The sequence below is a fragment of the Equus przewalskii genome, chromosome 21 (assembly GCF_037783145.1).
Source record: "Equus przewalskii isolate Varuska chromosome 21, EquPr2, whole genome shotgun sequence".
Lineage (NCBI taxonomy): Eukaryota > Metazoa > Chordata > Mammalia > Perissodactyla > Equidae > Equus > Equus przewalskii.
In genome coordinates this window covers 46,855,394-46,875,910 of record NC_091851.1, presented here as the reverse complement: position 1 = coordinate 46,875,910, position 20,517 = coordinate 46,855,394, and the positions used below count along the sequence as shown (strand labels likewise).

At 43.5% G+C, this 20,517-nt stretch overlaps 1 long non-coding RNA gene across 1 annotated transcript in view; it reads left to right on the top strand.

Annotated features, from left to right (window-relative positions):
• Window positions 1-2,498: 2,498 nt before the first annotated feature.
• Window positions 2,499-20,517, top strand: part of LOC139078152 (uncharacterized) — a 34,244-nt gene continuing 16,225 nt past the window's right edge. The window contains exon 1 of the long non-coding RNA XR_011530960.1: window positions 2,499-2,820. This is a non-coding gene — a long non-coding RNA (uncharacterized lncRNA). The remainder of the gene's footprint in view (window positions 2,821-20,517) is intronic.

Here is a 20,517-nt window from a genome sequence, read left to right as displayed (position 1 = left end):
TGACAAAGCAAAAATTAGAATAACCAAATAACATGTACTTGCTTGGTGCTAAAAATTTCTCCTGAAGTTTTTCACTTGATTTCCACCAGAGCCTTATCTTGTTGGGGAGGGATCCTTTGATTACAAATGACAGAATCCCATTGTAAACTAACTCCGACAAAACAAAACAAAGCAGAACAACCACAACATCAACAAGAAGAACCAAAATGCAAAGAGGGGGCTCTGCCGATTGGCTGCCTAGGATGTCTCCACCACCCGGGCTGGGCCTCCCTGTTGTCTCTGGCTCAGCTGACCCACATTTGTCGACTTTGTTTTGCAGTTAGCTCCAGGCCTACATTCTCCAGTTTGCTCTGATTCCAGAGGATAGAGGACTTCTCTCTCCCAGATTCCAGTGTAAAATGCCAAGGAAGGCGATGACCACGCATTGTAGCAAACGCCTGCTCCTGAATCCTAGGTGGCTAGGAGGGGAATTACGCCGCCACCAGCCTGGAACACACACTTCCCCTTAAGACTGGGGCATGGTGGCTCGGAGCCTCCATCGATGGCCTGTCAGGATCACGTGGAGTTGGGGTGGTGGTTTCTTAACCAGAAGCGTGTTTCTATCAGAGGAAAAGGGACAGGATGCTGGACAGACTAAATTTCGCACTACATCATTTAATGGATGGGGAAAAGGGTTTAAAGGCTGGCTTGCCCACATTCACTCACATTCACATATCTGGGAGCCAGAACTTGGACCTAGGTGTGACTGAGCACAAAGATCATGTTGTAAAACTTGTGATCTACTTTTTTTATTGTGATACAAAACACAGAAATTAAACCCACCATCTCAACCATATTGTTCAGTAGTGTTCACTAGATTCTCATTGTGCAACAGATCTCTAGAACTTTTTCGTCTTGTAACACTGAAGCTCTGTCCCCATTAAACACTAACCCTCCTTACCTTCCTCTCAGTGCTTGGCAATCACCATTCTACTTTCCGTTTCTATGATTTTGATGATTTTACATACTTCATATGAGTGGAATCATACAGTATTTATCTTTTTGTGTCTAGCTTATTTCACTGAGCCTAATGTTCTCAAGCTTCGTCCGTGTTGTAGCATGTGACAGAATTCCCTTCTTTTTTAAGGCTGCAGAATATTCCATTGCATATAACACATTCTCTATCTACTCATCTGTCAGTGGACCCTTGCGTTGCTTCCACCTGGTGGCTGTTACGAATAATGCTGCTATGAACATGGGTGCAGACACCTCTTTGAATAGCTTCTTTCACTTCTTCTGGGTGTATATACAGAAGTGGGGTGGCTGGATCATATGATAATTCTATTTTTAACCTTTGTGGAACCTCCATACTTCTTTCCATAGTGGCTGCACCATTTTCAATTCCCACCAACAGTGCATGAGAGTTCCAATTTCTTTGATCCTCACCAAAACCTATTTTCTATCTTTTTGATAGTGGCCATCCCTAATGGGAGTGAGGTGGGTAATACACTTCTTGAGAGAGTTTTTGTTTATTCCATTTGGCCATAGCTCAGATAAGGCTGAGGTACAAAGAGGTAGCTATTCGCAGCACAGCTGGAACATTCGAGGAAACTCCAGCTTCTAATCATGTGTGTGGTGTCCTGGGGTGAGGCCACAGATGAAAGCTTAGCCTTCGGATCAAAGCCCCAGCTTCATCCCCAGCACTTCTGGAAGTGGGCAAGGACCCAGGGTGGTTTACGGGCCTTGTCCAGGAGTGGGCTCACCCCTTCTCCCGCCTCCGTCTCTGTCAGTTGAGACCGTCATATTTTCCTTCAGAGTTCGGGAAATTCCTGTATGTTTTCTTTTCTCTTGGTTAAATAGCTTTTTTTTTTTTGCCACAGAAAATAATTCATGCAATGTTGTCATACTATCTCTTTAATACTCTGAAGACACAGCAATGGTAAGAACAGAGAGGGAGAAAGCGGATGGATTGCCAAGCCACAGAGAGGAGAAAAGCCATTTCCCGAGATTCTGAATAAATTGCTCTCAAATTCACAAGTATACCAGCCCGTGTCGAGGGTGTCGTAAGGAAGGCTTCCTGACATGTCTGCCATTTGGCCAGAGCGCGGGAGAAGGAAGAGCATGACCGGAACTCCATCACAATTAGCTGTTTCTTCTCACAAACCCAAACATGGAGAATAATGGAAGAGGCACTCCTCAAAGAGAAAAAGAAGAGAAAGGAAAGAAAAAGAGTTCCCACTGGAAAATGTATACATTTCAAAAGGGAGCCCACCTCCTCTTTCAGAGGAAAATGTTTAGAGAAGTTCCCCACACCGCATTTTCATCTTTAATCATTAATTTAGAAACACCTACATTTTGGGGATTGGAGACAACCAGGAAAATCAGCTCAAGACATAAGCCCAGGAAAGAGAGAGCTTTGAGACGCGCTTCCTCTTCTTCCTCCTAGATCTTCCTCCCGGTTCAAGTTCCTTTGTTGTGTATGTTCTTTGTTTCCTTTGGAACTTAGAACCTTTGAAAGAGCCCAACATTGAGCGCAGTCATGGGACACACCAGCTCAGGGATTCCTTTCCTTAACCATACACTTCCAATTTATTTCCCTCAATATTAACTTTCTGTGTTATGAATAATTGATTGACCAATTTAGTTGCAGCTCACACTTCCAAATGATTCAAGGCAAATATGACATTATTGGGCAGGTGGAGTTTGCAAACCAAAGGAGGCTCACTGGACACCTGCTTCTCAACAACACGAAGGGAACATGAGCCCGGACCCTAGCGCTACCGAGGGTGCGGTCAGTCACTGGTGCATTTGGTTGCACAAAATCGTCAGATGCAAGGCCTGGTGAGTAACTGGAACAGGAAATCTGGGGGATCTCCTGGATGTCAACGTTGTATTTACTATAAGACCTCTCCTCGGCTCATGCTCTTTCTTTCATGTCTTATTTTCATATTTTACAGCCAGGGTATTGACGTTCCTTATAACAAAGGAAAACACATCCTCATGTTTAAGCTAACACGTGTCTAGTCACTGCATCCCATTCTTTGCATAGATGGCTGGTTTTAAGCCAGGCAAGAAAGTCGGCTACACCCCTTTTTTCCCCTCTGCCACCACCGTCACCATCAGCTCGGAGGTACCATTTATCAGGCCTGGCTCAGGGGTCCTCTGACTGTCAGCCACACCGAGCTTGCTGTTCTCCAGTCTAATGAGCCTCAGACACCTCCTCACACAAAGGAAGGAAGGAACATTTCCTTTCTCACTGGGTGGTTCCCAGCCGTCTTCTCTGTTCAAAGCGATAGGCGTGCCTGCCTCCTGCAACCATCAGAGTCTGTGCTCGGCTTTCTGAACGATGACGCGAGCCGCCACACTCTGGAGTGGGGCAGAGGGCACTGTGTTCCGTTTTATTTATTTAAGATGCTTGCCAGAGAGGATTCTCTGCCTCCTTGGTTGTTTTCCCACCTCTGTTCTCAAGGTTGGCAGACCCGTTGGGTCACCATGCTCAGTCTTTGGGGTTTGCCACGCCAACGGCGTTGTTCAGAGGGACGCTCCCGCCTCCTCAATGGAGCAGCCACTTCCTGTGCACGCTTATCTCACACTCATATCAAAGCCACGAGCAAACATGGGGCGACCCTAACGGTCACTCGTGAGCTTTCGCTGTGGAAAATGGATCTGTACTCACTGCCAAACAAACCCACTTTAGGCAGTAGGTAGAACCGAGAGTGGATGCAGACGGTCCTTGAGTCTGAGGAGTGGGGACTCCAGGGGTAGAGCAGACGAGAGACAGACTGCCGGGAAATTGGCCCTCGTCAACTAGGGTGATGCACCCTGGCCTTCAACCTCCTTTCTATGACTCACGGAGAACTCTTAGCCTAGATAGCTACCTCTCCCACTTCTGCCTGTGCCGGGTTTCCTTGGCCTCTGCTTCTGCTGTTTCACCTTCCCAGTGGCCAAAAATAAAGATGCGCCCACGAGCTGCCTTGCGTTCTGAGGGAGGACTGAGGCTGCCATGAAGCCCTGGGAGCTCCAATCCTGCTCCGCTCCCCAAAGTCGCCTAGAAACGCTAAACCAGCGCTTTTCAAAACACACTGTGCACACCAAAAGGCTTGGGGATCTTGTCAAAATGCAGACGCTGCTGCAGCAGACCTGGGGTGCCTCCCCTACCCTGAGTTTCTGCATTTCTTACTAGGCGATGCTGTGGCTGCTGTCCTCAACTGCACTTTGAATCCACTACCTTGATTGTCCTGATACCAAGTAGGAACAAAACAGGCCTCCTGGCTATGAGCGTCTCCCACCCCATGCTTCTTACTTTCTTGCCCAGGAGCACTTAGGAAAACAACAACTTACTCAGCGGAGGGAAACCGCTTCCTGTGTTTGACAGAATCTGTCGTGATGAACATGGCCAACACGATGGACCTAATTCTTGGTACCAGGTGGGTTGTCTCTATGCGTGATTCCAAGAGCGAGGCTCTACGAGAATCCCCTTTTACTGATGTGGAAAACTGAGGTTAAGGGGAGTTAAGTGTCTTGCAAGCTCACGGCTGAGCTGGTCCTTGGAGGGAGCATGCCTGGCTGCATTGCCTCACTGAAGGTGACAAGATGTAGTGAGACTTCTGCTTCTGGGAAGATGGAGCCGGTGCACAGCTCCCATTCCTCCTCTGAGTCCAGTAAGAACTCCAAGACCTCTCTCTCTCGATACAGATTTATGTCTATATATGTATATCAAAAACCAGAAGACCCTGAAAGGTGGCGAGCAGAGGCAGACCTCCCAGGGACCGCCAAGAACAACATAGTGATGAATGATTCTCTGGGTTGTTTTGGGGTCTCATATATCCCAGACTGGGGGCACTCGAGAAGCCAGAAACCTGGAAACACTAACAGGTGCAAACCAAAATCCTCCCTCCAGGTCTGCTCTCTCTAACCAGAGGCTCAGGAAAGTGGAAAGCTAGCCGGGCAGGAAACCTTTAGACAGTAATTGCTCAGCTGCAGGCCACCGAAAACCTTTGAGGGCACCTCTACCCACACCAGCAACGGCTGATGGAGGCTAGACTTTTGTCCTCAACGGGCTAGAAGGAGGCACCCCAACACTGGCTCAACATTTGAAAATCACTCCGTGTAATCTATCATATAGACAGGCTAAAGGAGAAAAAACCACTTATAATAACAGGTGACACGGAAAAAACATTGGGAAAAATTCGACGCCCAATTCTGATTAAAAAAAAACCCTCCAAAGTATAGAAATAGAAGGAAACTTCTTCAACATGAAGATGATAATCTATTAAAAAAAACCCACAGTAAACATTATACTTGGTAGTGAAAGACTGAATGCTTTTTACCTAATATTTGGAACATGGCAAACATATGTGCTCTCACCACTCTTATTCAGCATATTGCTGAAGTTGTACCCAATGTGATAAGGCAAGAAAGAAAATAGAAAATACATACAGATATGAAACAAAAAAATTAAACTGCCCTTTTTGCAGAAAACATGATTGTTTACTTAAAAAATCCCAAAGGAATCTACAAAAAATCTCTTAAAACTAATTAGCGAGTTCATTGAGATTGTAGGGTAAGTGATAAACGTACAAAAATTAATTTTATTTCTATATATGATACAAAATACAATACCAGCAATGCACACTTGGACATCAAAATTAAGGGACGATATCATTTGCAAATAACTAGGTATAAATGCAGCAATACACATCTAGGACTCACACGCTGAAAACGGTAAACACTATTGAAATAAATCAGAAAAGATCTGACTAAATGGAGACGTATGTCGAGTTCACGTGTGGGAAGACTCAACATTGTGGAGAGGTCAATTCTTCCCTAACAACAGGCAGGCCTCGCACAATTCCTGTGAAAACCATAGCGAGATTTTTGTGGCTCTAGACAAGATTATTCCAAAATTCACGTGGAAAGGCAAAGGGAACAGAATAACTAAAACAACTTTGAAAACAATAAAGTAGGAGGAATCAGTCTCCTTGATTTCAAAACGTATTATAAATCTGCCATAGGTCAATAGAACAGAATCAAGACCTCGGGAATAGACCGTCACAGACGTGCCTGGCCGGTTTCTGACAGACGCAAAAACATTTAAAGGAGAGAACTGAACTTCATCAAAATAAAACTTTTGCTCTGAAATGACCCTTTAAAGAGTAGGAAAATTTCAGAGGCTGGGAAAATACGTCCAAACCACATAGCTGACACAGGATTAGTATCTAGATTGTTCAAAGAACTCTCATAACTCAACTGCAAAAAACCAAACAACCCAATGAGAAAATCGGCAAAAGTCATGAAGAGACATTTCAGCAAAGAGAACATACAGCACGTGAGGAAGAATTTTACATCCTCAGCCATTAGGAAACTGCGAATTGAAACCACCACAAGATCACACCAACGGCATACGGCAAACACCGATTAGAGTGGTTAATTTAAAAAATAGGGACAACGCCAAATGCAGAGAAATGGGCCCCCTCATGCGCTGCTGGTGGGAATATCAGTGATAGAGTCACTCTGAAAAGCCGCTCAGCAGTTTTCTATCAAACTAAACACGGAGTTAGCATGTGCCCCAGCAGTTGCACTATTGGGCATTTATCCCAGAGAAATAAGAACTTATGTTCACACAGATCCTGTGTGTGAATGTTCGTAACAGGTTTATTCACAACAGCCCCAAACTGGAACAAACCCACATGTGCTTTAACAACTGAATGGTTAAACAAACATGGAATACCGTTTAGCAATACAAGTAATGAGCTATTGAATACGTAATAACATAGTTGCACCGCCGGAGAACTACGCTGAAGAAAAAATCCCAAATGTACATAGGAAATCATCCTATTTATATAAGCTTTTTGAAATGACAAAAAGTTACACAAATGGAGATCAGATTAGCAGTTGCCAGGGGTTAATGAGGGATTAGCGGCAGTGAAAAGATGGTGTGCCTATAAAAGGACAACGTGAGGGATTCTCGTGGCCACGGGGGTGCTCTGGCATTTAATCAAGGTCGGTCTCCTGGCTGTGAGATTGTGTTATAGTTTTGCAAGATGCTACCATTGTGAGAAACTCCGCAAAGATTACAAGGAATCTGTGTTATTTCTTACAACTGCATGTGAATCGACAATTATTTCAAAATAAAATATCTAATTCTTAAAAAATTCACTGATATAATTGGTTTTTAAATACCTGATATTAAAAGCATTTCTGAACTCCAACCTCATTTGGATTAAGTGAAGACAGAGGGTTTTCGGTAACATAACCCAAGAAGAAATCAAATTTGGCTTTTGCACGTGACCAGTCAATATTTGAAATATGCTTCCTGGCTGGGCCAAAAAAATGTGCCTTCAGTGAACTGGAGAATGCAAATTCTGTCTTTGAAATTGTCCTGGGACTTACCAAAAAGAAAAAGGAAGTGCAAGAAATTGAAAAGAACTATCTACCAAATAAGCATAAAAGTGAAACAAAAAATATCTTGTGGAAAAAGGACTCTTAGAAGCTGTTGATCCTCGTGTGTTTGCTAGAAATGAGTAAACCTCATTTGTCTGGCTTATATTGAGAAAGTTTGACTTAAAATCTAGCTCTGGGGCCCGGCCCAGTGGCGCAGCAGTTAAGTGTGCACGTTCCGCTTTGGCGGCCCGGGGTTTGCCGGTTTGGATCCCGGGTGTGGACATGGCACTGCTTGTGAAGCCATGCTGTGGTAGGCGTCCCACATACAAAATAGAGGAAGATGGGCACGGATGTTAGCTCAGGGCCAGTCTTCCTCAGCAAAAAAGAGGAGGATTGGCAGCAGATGTTAGCTCGGGGTTAATCTTCCTCAAAAAAAAAGAAAAAACCACACTCTAGCTCTCCATATCATCTGGACCAAAGTTCTTTCCTTTATTGTGAACACGGCGGTGAGTGTTCTGAGACAAAGCTTCTTTATTTTATTAATGAAGACATCTTGTTGTTTAAGTACTTTTGGGGAAAAAAATCAATTTTCTCTAATTAACTTTTGTAATAATCATATCAAAGCATTTACGGAATGCCCGAGGGCTTTCCCTAAATTTGCTCCCTCCACAAATCTATAGAGTGGGAGGTAGTCTGCCCTCCTGGGCTCACAGTCCCTCAGGGCAGCTGGCTTCCCTTCATTTCCACAAGGAGCTGCTCTGATTATCTCTGTGCTATACTCCAGGGGTTCTCAACTGTGAGTGATTCTGTCCTCCTGGGGACACGTGGCCATGTCTGGAGACATTTTTGGTTGTCCCAACTGTAGGAGTGCCTCCTGCATCGAGTGGGCAGAGTCCAGCCCCACAGCAGAGGATGACCCAGCATGCAACGTCACTCATGCTACGACTGAGAAGCTCTGTTGCTTAGAAGAAACAGCTGCTGAGAAGTCAAGTTGTTTGCTGGAGAGGAGCCAGCTGGGCTGCGGCACAGCTGAGATTTGACCCCAGGTCTGTCTCACCGCTCTGACTCGCTAAGTTCCACCACCTGGGACCCCTAAAAGTATCAGCAACTTTGATGAAAATCCTAAACAGCTGGCCGCCCGGAGAACACCTGGATAGCAGAGGAGCAGGGTCCAGATGCTGTTACCGTGCGTACCAGAACCCAGGGGCTTTGCGTTGGCCGCAGGAAGAAGCTCTTACATAGTCACCTGCTGTTTACCCTTTGCAGACTTTTCCCAACATCCGACCTTGACCCTTCACTGTGATCTTAAAGTCTGGCTTTGGATCCTTGGGAGACCCCAAGGCACAGAAGGGAGGCTGACATCATTCTGGCCCCTACAAAGGAGAGGCTCACCCACAATATGTGGCATTTCCCTCCCTCTCCATTCCACTCCATCATCCCATATTTTTTTCCTGTGTTTGAGCAAAAAGATGAGACCGGGAGAACAAATTTAAAATTAATCTAATCGTGGAAAACAGAGGTCACCACCACCTCCCCTCAGAGCAAACAGCACTTTATTACTTTCGTCTGTGTCCGCTATCGAACCACAGCTTAGTTCAAAGGGAACAGAAGAGACTTCCTTATTTCGTTCCCTCTTGCTTAAACAAATAGTAGCATTCTTAGAAGAGAACTCACACTACAGCGAATTACATTATTTTCAATAAATTCCAACAGTGCTGCTATAGTAACTGTCTGAACCATGATTAATGTAGGAAACATTAGGAAAGCGTGTTATTATTATTCTAAATTAGGTTTTGCTTGAATTAATTTTTATGCATGGTTACTAAGACATAAAAGAGTTTCTGAATTGCTAATTGTAACATTCCTTCTTTGGAGATAAGATGAGATTGGGAACACAAGGGCACCCTGCTGGAGGATTTTTAGTTTGGATATTTGCCTAAGGGCCAACATATTATTTAGTCAGTAGCCGGCTAAGCAACTGTGGCTTGACACCCATGGAGTCTTTAGTTCAAAATTTTCTTTTCACATCGCCCATCTGAATCTCCTTTGTGGAAAAGGCACAATGGTTATTAATATCATATCATTTCCACGCTGTGTGGAGGGTAGGAAGGCAGGGAGGCAGTCCCCTACAGAGCCAATGGCACTCTTTCCTTTCTCTTCTCAAATCTCTTTCTTGCCAATGATGATGGGAAAAATAAAAATAATAATATGAAGAAGCGTCGATTGAGTGCTTTCCCTGCGCCACAGATGCACCAGAGCTTTGCCCTCGTTCGCTTCATGAAGATGAGTGCTGCCATATGCAGGACATGGTGGCGGCTGCTCATGGAGTGGCGAACGCTGGCCTCCATCCCCATGGAACCTACATTTTAGGGAAACAGACAATAGGTGCCTGGGATGAAGTGGGCAAGGGAGAAAGTGATCGGAGGAGAGTCAGAGAGAGGATGGGTATATGGACAGACGTTGCAGGGCCTTGCAGCACACTAAGGGGATCTTGGCTCTTCCTCTGAGGAAGCTGGAAAGCTGGAGGAGTCACGTAAACGAGGGATTGGTCTGACTTTTGTCCTAACAGGGTCCCTCTACTGGGGTTGGGAAGTAGACCCCAGGGAGCCAGAGGGAAGCAGGGAGACCTGCGCAGCTGTCCATGGCGAGGGCATTGTGGAGACACAGACCATGGTTGTAGCAGAGACATGAGAGAATTAGCTGGATTCTGGGTGGTTTTTAAAGAGTTGGAAGATTTGCTGGTGGAAAGGGAGGAGGCAAGGAGATGCCAACATTCTTGGCCTTTGCATCCGGAAGTAGAGGCTTTTGTGTCCTGAGGACAGAGCGTAGAGGAGTAACAGGTTTGGGGGCAAAAGACAGGAATCTGATGTGGGGCATGGTAGGTTCCAAATGCTGATCAGTCTTCAAGTGAAGAGATCACTCAGATTCTTGGATGTGGCACCATGGAGTCAGGGGCAGGCCCAGGCAGGAAACAAAGCTTTAGGAGTTATCACAATAGGATGGTATTTAAAGACGCATGCCTGGACATTTGTTGGGGAGCCAATGTAACTGTCTCTCCAATGAGAGAAAAGAATTGAGCCGAGAGGCACCCCCATGTTAAGAGGATAGAGCAGTCGATACTGAGAAGGAGTAGTGGGATAGAAGGAGAAGTGTGAGAATGGCGAGTGAAATCGTTACGACGGGACCAGCCACTGCCCAGCGTGTGCCGAGAGCCAGATGAGGCCTGTGACCAGAGCACCATGATTGTGGGCAGCACAGGGACAGCAGCCATGCGGTGTTTGTGTGGAGTGGTGGGCACAGCAGGGTCTCCAAGAATCTCACTGTAAGCACCAAGGCCCTTCAAAGGCACGGCTCCTTTCAGGGCTAGGAAAGGGACCCTAATCACGTGTTCATGCATTTTTATGAAATTTGCAAAAGGAAGATATTTGAACCACAATTGGTTAAGACTCTAGTTTCTTCCCGTTTTGACTTTGCTCTGACATGCGTCCATCCTTTTGATGATGTTTGAGCAGAGTCCTGGGCCATCTGGGGATCTAGCTTCAGGGAGAACAACTTCAGTGGAAGATAGATGATCAAACCACTCCCAGGTGGAGTTAAGTTGCTGCTGGGCCTCCGGTGTAGACATGGCTTCCAGGAGCACTCCTCTCCCTCCAGGCCCACTCGCTCAGTGTCTGTCCGAGGGGCAGGACCAAAGGTCATTTATAATAAGAACGTGCCCCACAGTGCCCAGTACTGGAGGTAGTGGCTGACCAACAGTTGAACATCTGGAAAGGGAAGCTGCACGGAGTGCATTTTGAATATTCAGAAGCAAGCTTGGAGCTCAAAGATAGGTCTGTGTGCGTATGGAAACTTAGCATACAATGAAGATGACATGAATCAGTGGAGAATGGATGCTTTATTTAGTAGAGGGTGTTCAGAAAAGTAGCTCACATTAAAGAGAAAACAGAAAAAACAAACAAAACGAATCCCTATATACCATCACAAGGGTGACAACAGATGGATTAAAGCCCTAAGTGTGAAAAGTCAACTGTAATGTTATAGAAGCAACGTTGGATAATATCTTGGTGATTTAGGGAAAGAAAAGGACTTTAAACAAAACTTAAAACCACAAGCTGTAAGACAAAACAAAGAAATGAGGGATGTTATATAAAATACAGAAAAGAATCTTTGTCTGTTGAATAAAGACATCCCAGATAAAGTTAACAGAAGAGTGATAGAAGACATTCGCAGTGTCTAAAACTAACAAAAGATTTTTAGGTAGAATAAACAGAAGCTCCTGCAAAACAAAGCGAAATAAAAAGCAATTCTACAGGAAAATGGTCCAAAGATACGAGAAGATGATATACTAAGAGGAATCCCAGTCATCTGAGCATATGAAGAGGTCACGTCATTAGGAATTAGAGCAATGAAGAACAAAATGAGGGAGTGCAGCATTAGAGAGAGAAAATGAAAAAGCTGGTAATACCAAGTGTTGACAAGGATGTTGGGGCTATAGCCATCATCAATCAAGAACTACTGACATGAAGATTCTGATAAGCAGCCGATCGTTACTTGGTCAAACTAATTATATAAATATGCTCAGAACCAGCAACACCATTCATGGTTGCGTATGCCAACAAAATCCTCACTCAGGTTCATAACAAGACAGGCACTAGGATGGACAGGTAAGATGTGGTGGACGCACACCATGGGATTAGCCCTCAGTTAAAGATGAGATGCACATCTTGCTGCCTGGATAGACCTGTAAATGTAACCCAGAGTAAATAATGTCAGAAAAGCAGCCGTGACAAAATAACAATGTACGTTTTGCAAGAACACTTGCGAGCAAAAAGATACTCATTGAATGGAAGATGGCTGCCCTCTGAGTCGGGGAGGGAACGGGAGTGAGGTGGGTGGAAAGAGGGAGACAAAAGGCATGTTGAAATAATGTGCATACGTTATGATTGATTCAGTACTCCTCACACAAATATCTTTTAATTTTAAGATTCTACTTGGCCAGGAACCCTACCCGTCCAGGACTTTGTCACTGAAAAGCTTGGAACCAGAATGTGAACTCCCTGCTAGCAGGACCGTGGCTGTCCGTGGACAGCTGTGATAGAGGATCCAGAACAGGGCTTGGAAAATAGAAGTTACTCAGTCAACATTTTTAAAAATTAATAGTATAAATGAATGAGAAAAGTAAATATTTTTCTTATGCATGTGTCCTTCAAGTCGGGATACGGTCCTCCAAGCCTTTCCAGCCTTTGGCTTTCTTACATGCACCCGTGCTGGCTGCCGTGCCATGAGCAATGTTCCACACTTGGCGAGTTCTGCTCACCTTCCCCGACCCCTTGACCTGGATGATGTCCACACACCCTTTGGTTCTTGACTTAACTGTCACTTCTTCAAGAAAACTTCCCAGACGTCTGCGCTAGGTTATGTCCCCTGTTCACTATTTTCTTTTCCCATTATGTATTCTTTTGCTGGTGACCTCTCACTACTATAATTAGATAATTATTGTCTAATTATTTTTTCATATCTGTCTCTCCTGTTAGATCCCTGAGCCCAGAGATTCTTTCTGATGTTATTGAATTTCTGGTGCCAGACACCTAATATGCAATTTATAAATTTTATTGCTAGAATAATGAGTTCTTTGAATAAAGGAAAAATGAGAATTAGATAATTTTTCTTTTGAGCAGCTTGAGTAGAAGGCTTTAAAAGGGCAGAGAGTTGAAACCATAGCTCTGACCTGACTCTCTATGGGTTTCAGTTTGCGGGCCAGTCCTTGACCCTCATTAGCACATTCAAGCGGAAGCTTATTAGTGGGCCCCTTTGAGTTAACATAGGAAAAGTTTTCCAAAGTCTAGATGAAGAGGGCAGGCAAGTCTCACTCTCAGATGTCAGGGTCTATTTTCCTGAAACTCATCTGATATTTTTGATGGTACGCCTTATTTAAATAAAACAATTTAGTAAATATAGATTTAAAATCTCAGAAAGAAGAAAGTGAGAAATTTATTTCTTAACGACTGGCAGCTTATTTTTAATTTTTGTTGTGAAATGATGATTTAAACTGTGTGTGGTATATGTGTGTGCTATGTTTGTATGTTTCAAGTGTCTCAAGAAAATATTTAAATTCTTTAGTCATTTGGCCTCCAGAGCACAGCCATTGCAATAGCTTTCCATGAGGTTAGGGGATCTATGCCCGGGGGCTAAGGAGAATCCACAGGGGTAGAAACAGCTTAAGTCACTTGGTGTTAGATTTGCCGAGGTCTGTTCTGTTTTCCCATCCGCCCTTTCCAGCCCCAGCTTTGAAACTGGAACTCGAGGCAAGATCCCTTGTTCTTTATTGGCTTATTTATCTCTGTTGGTTAATTGCTTTTTATCATCTGTTGTATGGAATAATTATGTACACATTCCACCAAATTCTGCTTTTTGTTAACATTTTCTTTAGAAATGTGTTGAATTGAATGGGTTTTATGAATGATTGTGTGTGTGTATGTCTGTGGGTGTGGCTATATCTAGCAGTAATTGATCTGTTGCCAACAAGTAAGCATCACAAATTTGGGGATTGGGAGCATCCATTTTTCCAGGCCAAAACCCAATGACCTTCTCTACGTTTCCACATTGACTTTGTTTTCTTATAACATTAGCTTTTACATATCTTCATGGCAATTTTGTCCCTTTGAAGAGATATTTTAAACTGAGAGCTATTTTGGCAGTAAACAAGCTGCGTCTTACATGTTAAGGATGTTTACACGTTGTATCGCTAGCTGAGTGGAATGCCTAGCGACCAAGTGATCATCTTTGAAAACAAATTTAGGCATGGGTATTTTCTTCTGGTTTCCTAAGCAGACATGATCTGGATATTGGTATCCCTCAGAAAAGGTACAGGCAGCTAATGGCTCTCTTTCACTGTTTGCAATAAAAAACTCAGCTAGCACTCAATTGCATTAATCAGATTTTCTTTATCACTTTTAACCCTGGAAGCAGATCCCTAGCATACTAATGGTGTAGATCTTGGGGTGTTAAAATAACTCTATATCACATTTTAGAAGACTTCAGTTAAGAAGGAAAGAGCTTCACAAAGTAAACCCGTTACAGCCACTGTCTCTCACTGCTTACATTAAAACTCTAGAAACAGTACAAACAACAGCTTCCTGAGGAGTCCGAAAAGTAACCAAGAACAGGCACACTGAGGAAGGGGATTCAAACCACGAAAAGTGACCCTTGCAGAGTGAGTTTCTTGCTGTTGTTTTCTCACGTTTTACTTCCCGGCACTGATTTCAGGATGGCCCGAGTTGCTACACTGCACAGCACACATGAGCACAAAAAAGCTGAAGAGAACCCATCGTTCTGGTCACAGAACCGTGAAAAGGAGCCTCAGCTAGGCAGAGAGCGTGAGATGAATTACTCCTTTTCCTTTCCTCACATCTCTCCTAGCACTGCCTCAAGTGTGGCCACAGTCGTGGAACAGGGCAACAAATACTTCGTAGATATTGACACATTTCTTTTAAAGTGTATACGGAGAGGCTGAAGGTCTGGAACAGCCCATGTGACTCAGGAAGAGGAGCAAAATTGGAGGACGCACAGTGCTCGATTTCGAGTCTTACTGTAAAGCTGCAGTAATCAGGACACATGGCGTTGATGAAAGCACAGACACATAGCTCAAGGAACAGAAAGCAGTGGTCAGAAAGAGACCCACGTGAATAGAATTGACTGATCTTTAACAGAGGCACGAAAGGGTAGTCTTTTCAACAAAAGTTGCTGGAATAATTGGCATCCATTGGAAAATAATGAATCTGGATACAGATCTTATACCTTTCATAAAAATTAACTCAAAATGAGGGCTGGCCTGGTTGCATAGTGGTTAAGTTCATGCGCTCAGCTTTGGTGGCCCCGGGTTCCCCAGTTTGGATCCTGGGCTCGGACCTACACACTGCTTACCAAGCCATGCTGTGTCTTGATATAAAATATATACCACATATAAAATAGAGGAAGATGGGTACGGATGCTAGCTCAGGGCCAATTTTCCTCAAGCAAAAAAAGGAAAATTGGCAGCAGATGTTAGCTCAGGGTTAATCTTCCTCACACTCACACACAAAAATTAATTCAAAATGGACCATAGACCTAAATGCCCAATGTAAAACTCTAAAATTTCTAGAAGAACCCATAGGAGAAAATGTAGGTTACCTTTGGTTTGATGATGAGGTTTCAGATACAATACTAAAAAGCATAATCCATGAAAGAAAGTTTTGATAAGATGGACTTCACTAAAATTCAAAGTTTCTAGTCTTTGAAAGACACTGTTAAGAGAATTAAAAAAAAAAAAAAATACCACAACCTGGGAGAAAAGTATTCGCAAAACATCTATTTGATAAAGGATTTGCATCTAAAATATAGCGTATACTATGTTAGTGTATACATATGTATATACCATACATACATAGATACACATGTATATGTATATATGTATACACGTGCATACATTATACATATTTCCCATCTCTGTCTCCAGAGCAGTTACATCTCAAAAGTGATGAACACACCCAGCCTGTAAATCTTGGTTTCTAAATACCATTCTCCAAGTAAAAGAATCACAGTTTCTTGGATAAATGGCTGATTCTAAGGGTTCAATCAAGGAAAATACAAGATGAGCCTGGAGCATCTTGTAGTGGCAGAAATTGAGATAATGCCCCGCCCCAAGATGGGACATGTCACAAGGTCAAAGGAGAATTGGAAAGAGCTCTCAATGGACAAAGGTGGAACCATTTGAGCCATAAAATAAATAACAACACTATGGGATTCTAACCTCAAAAATACACTTCTTCTCCATTAATCCATACCAATATAAATAAGTGATTGGATGAATAAATACAAAGAGGAGATGGGACAAATCTTCCTCAGAGAATAATTCCAAATAATAAACGTAGGTGGAATTCAGGAAATAGAAAAATCACCATTAGACCAAAACAGTCACAATTATTGCAGGAAATATCCACTGAGAAATGCTGAAGTTAGTGGGAGAAATTTGAGGAGAAACAGGTATTTGCATAGCTTCAAAGCTTTTTTCCTCAAAATGCATATTAATTTCCTTGGTGGTTTTAACAAATTCTTTGTTAGTCGTCCCTCCAGGAAAGGGATGTGAAATCCACGCACCTTGAGTACCTGCTGGACTTAGTGCCTCACCTGTTATGAAGAGAGCAGGGGTTGGCGAGCGATGATCGATGGGTCAAAACCAGCCCCAGAACCAGCGGGGCTCTTTTTTTTTACTGCCTGCAAACTAAGAGCTAAGATTTTTTTTACATTTTCAAATGGTTACGTTTTAAATGATACGTAATTTCAATTTTGCCTCTTGATCTGTAAAGCCTGAAAAGTTTACTGTCTGGCCCTTTAAGAAAAAGTCTGCATACGCTGGAATAGAATTTGGCAAGGGGAACGTAGGAAATTTACAGTGAAGAAACTTGGTAGACACCCCTCTACCCGCTAGCTAACTTAGCATCTCCAGTTGTACCCTTCCATGCAGTAATGGGAGAGGCACTTCATCTCTGGAGTCTCCCTCCCTCAGATTTATAACCTCGGTCTCATTGCAAGAAAACATCAGGTAAACCTAACATGAGATACAGAAAAAACAAGGGAAGTCTGGGAAGGTATCACAGGCCAGAGATGGCTTAAGAAGACATGATGACTAAACGCAAAGCCTTACCCTGGATGGGAATCTGGAACAGAAAGAGGGAGTTAATGAAAAAGCTGACACAATTCAATAGCATTTGTAGCTTAGTTAAGAGTGTTGTATCAATGTTAATTCCTTAGTTTTGTGAAACGTACTGCGGTTGTATGAGATATCCCCGTTACGGGGCTCTGGACTAAGTGGACACGGTGAAGTACGTTCTGTACTGTCATTGCAGCTCTTCTGTAAGTCCCACCTGATTTCAAACTAGAAAGTTAAAACAGCAACAGAAGAAACTAAGTCGTTTTCAGAGGCAGCTGCAAGGAACGATGGGTGGAGTGTGGCATCGCTGGACCTCTCATAATTTTCATCATCTATTTCCTGGTTACTCCAAATAAAATTAATAGTAATAATAGTCTCTGATATGTATGATGGCATTTTTTCAGTCTTACACAGAGTATACATTAAAGCATCTTTAGAACACAATACCATCCTAACAAACGTTAAGCTTAACTCTTGTAAAATAATATACTTACTCTACAAGTGCCACTTGCTGGCAAATCCTCTTTGGCACCCTCTTTCCTCCCTCCATGCAGATTCCTGTCTCCAAATTCATGCATGAAATTCCAGAGCCATTGGCAAGAGCTTTGAAGCTTTATCTTAATTCTCACAATTACATGAACTAGACATTACTATCTCTGTCATACAAATGAGGAAGCCAAGACCACTTAAAAAAATTTATTTTATTTGATTGTGGTAAGAACACTTAACATGAGACCTAGTCTTACCAATTTTACAGTTTCATTAACTATAGACACAATATTGTACAGCACGTCTCTAGAATTCCTTTATTTTGCATAATTGAGAATTTATGCCCATTGATTGGCAATTTCCTATTTTTCCCTCCCCCTCAGCTCCCAGAAACCCCCATTCTACTCTCTGATCCTGTGAGTTTGACTATTGTAGATACCTCACGTAAGTGGAATCATGCAGTGTTTGTCCTTGTGTGACGGGCTTATTTTGCTTAGCATAACGTCTTCAAGGATCATCCGCGTTGTCATAATGTTGCAGGATTTCCTTTCTCTTTAAGGCTGAATAACACTCTGTACGCACCACATTTTCTTTAGCCATTCGTCCATTGGTAAACACTGAGGTTGTTTCCATGTTAGCGATCGTGAACAGCGCTGCAGTGAGCGTGGGAGTGCTAGTACTTCTCTGAGATCCTGATTTCAACCCTCTTGGATAAATACCTGGATGTGGAATTGCTGGATCGTAAGTTCGTTCTAGTTTTAATTTTTTGAGGCACCTCCATACTGTTTTCATAGTGACTGCACCATTTTATATTTAGACCAACAGCGCGCACGTTTCCACTGTCTCCACATCCTCGCCAAGCCTTGTTGCCTTTTGTTTTTTGATAATAGCCATCCTGACAGGTGTGAGGGGACAGCTCACTGTGGTGCTGATTTGCGTTTCCCAGATGATTAGTGACACTGAGCATCTTTTCATGCACCTGTTCAGGCCATTTGGATGCCTTCTTTGGGGTAATCTCTATTCAAAACCTTAGCCTGTTCTTATTATTACTTGTGCTCTTGAGTTGTAGAAGTTGCTTATCTACTTCAGAAATTAACTTATCTGATACGTGGTTTACAAACATGTTCTCGCATTCCCTAGGTTGCCTTTTCACTCTGTTGATGGAGTCCTTTGCTGCGCAGAAGCTTTTCAGTTTGATCTAGGCCCACATCTATTTTTGCTTTTGTTGCTTATGCCTTCGGTGTCATACCCATAAAGTCGTTGCCAAGACCAATGTCGAGAAGCTTTTCCTCTCACTTTTTAAAGATCCCGGTTATCCAAAGCACCTGGAACACTGCAACGTGTGGGGGAAGGGTCACGTGGAGTCAGCAGGCTCTGGATGGGAGAAGTGGAAAGCAGATGGCTATGGGAGCTGAGGGAGCTGAGTCCCACCGTTTGCATTTGCTCTTGACAAGTTCCTGTGAAAGGAAGTGGTGTGCCAATGGAAGACTCCCTCTGCTTCATCTAGAACAGAGGACGGCCCTGCACTGGGGGCGGAAGGAGGGGCACCGGCGTTTACAGTTCCTGTCTGACTGATACAGACTCAGAGGCCATCAGTGAAGATAAATACTGGAATACAGACTGATCCTCAACCTCCCAAGTGGTCCATGAATTTAAAAAATGAAAATCTTGCCATGGCAAGCAATCAGAAGTCAGTTCACTCACTTTTATCATACCGAGGGGAGAGATCAAATTCGGTGATGTCCTTGGCATGTGGTGCTTTTAAAAACAGCCCTCTAAGGCAAATATGTTTAAGTGAATGCTTAATCTTCTCTTTCTCCCACTGTGGGCCAGGGAGCCAGGGATGGGTTCAGAAAGGAATAGAATTAGTTCTGTCCTAGAAGAGCCCGGAGCACGGGACACCTGCTCTGCCTGGACGACAGGCAGCAAACATCCCTGATGTTTTCCACTGTTGAGAGTCCTTCTCCACAAACAACAGAAAAGGCCGGTTGGTCTCGGAAGAAGCCAGTGCATTTTCACCCAAGAGAAAAGCCAGAGGGAGAAAAGTAAAGACAACTAAACGCCTGGGACGAGATTTCTGTGCACAGCGCTGGGGTGGTTTTGGCTCCACTTTCCTAAATGACCTGGTGCACATAGTAATTGCTGTTTCAAAGGAAACCTTCCTGCAACGAAGTGCCACAGAGCTTGAGCTAGCCTCACTCTTACCCTTTCCAGAGAGTGACTTTTCTCTGGAAAATGCTAATAACAGCAAATACCTGCAACACAAGGCAAGAAAGGGGTCCGCTGGGCATCCAGGGTGTGCAGATCGAAGCTTGTGGAGAAGTTCAGTCTGAATCTCCATGTGGCCAATATCTGCTACGCCTATAATTGCTGCTAAAAGTTCAGGGTGGCATTTTGCTGATGTGCCTAAAATAGGCTTCTTGGGGCTATTGGATGCGATGTGACAGTAGTTAAGGTATAAGGGGCAATGATCCAGCGGAAATCTTGTCTAAGTCATATTGATAAGTGAACTGCCTTGCAAAAACTCCTTAATTGCTCCCACATTCTTCAATTGTTCCATTTAGCAGGGTCCTTTAAAAGGTCATTAATCAATCACTAAAGATGTGAGGGTTTTACATTTTGCTTGCTTAACAAAACACAGCCCTAACAAAATATCTCCTGCTTAATTTCAGATTAGCTGATACCAGGGTGCCTTCTAATACTAGGCAGTCAATCTCTTTAATTGTGCATTGGAGAATGTATCTGTTTAGCTCCGGGCCAATGCACAGGGGACCTGGAGTTTAGGGGCTGGGTGCAAGGATGAAGAATCATAAGTTGAAGAACTAAATTTTAAAATGTGAGGGTACAAACAGTCTATGTGCTCATTCAATCTCAAGTTTGATGAGGGAAAAATCTTATGCAAAACTGGAAAGACCAGGCAAGCCTGGGCAATGTGTACTTACACACAGCACAGAGGTATGTTTGCAACATGGTTCTGA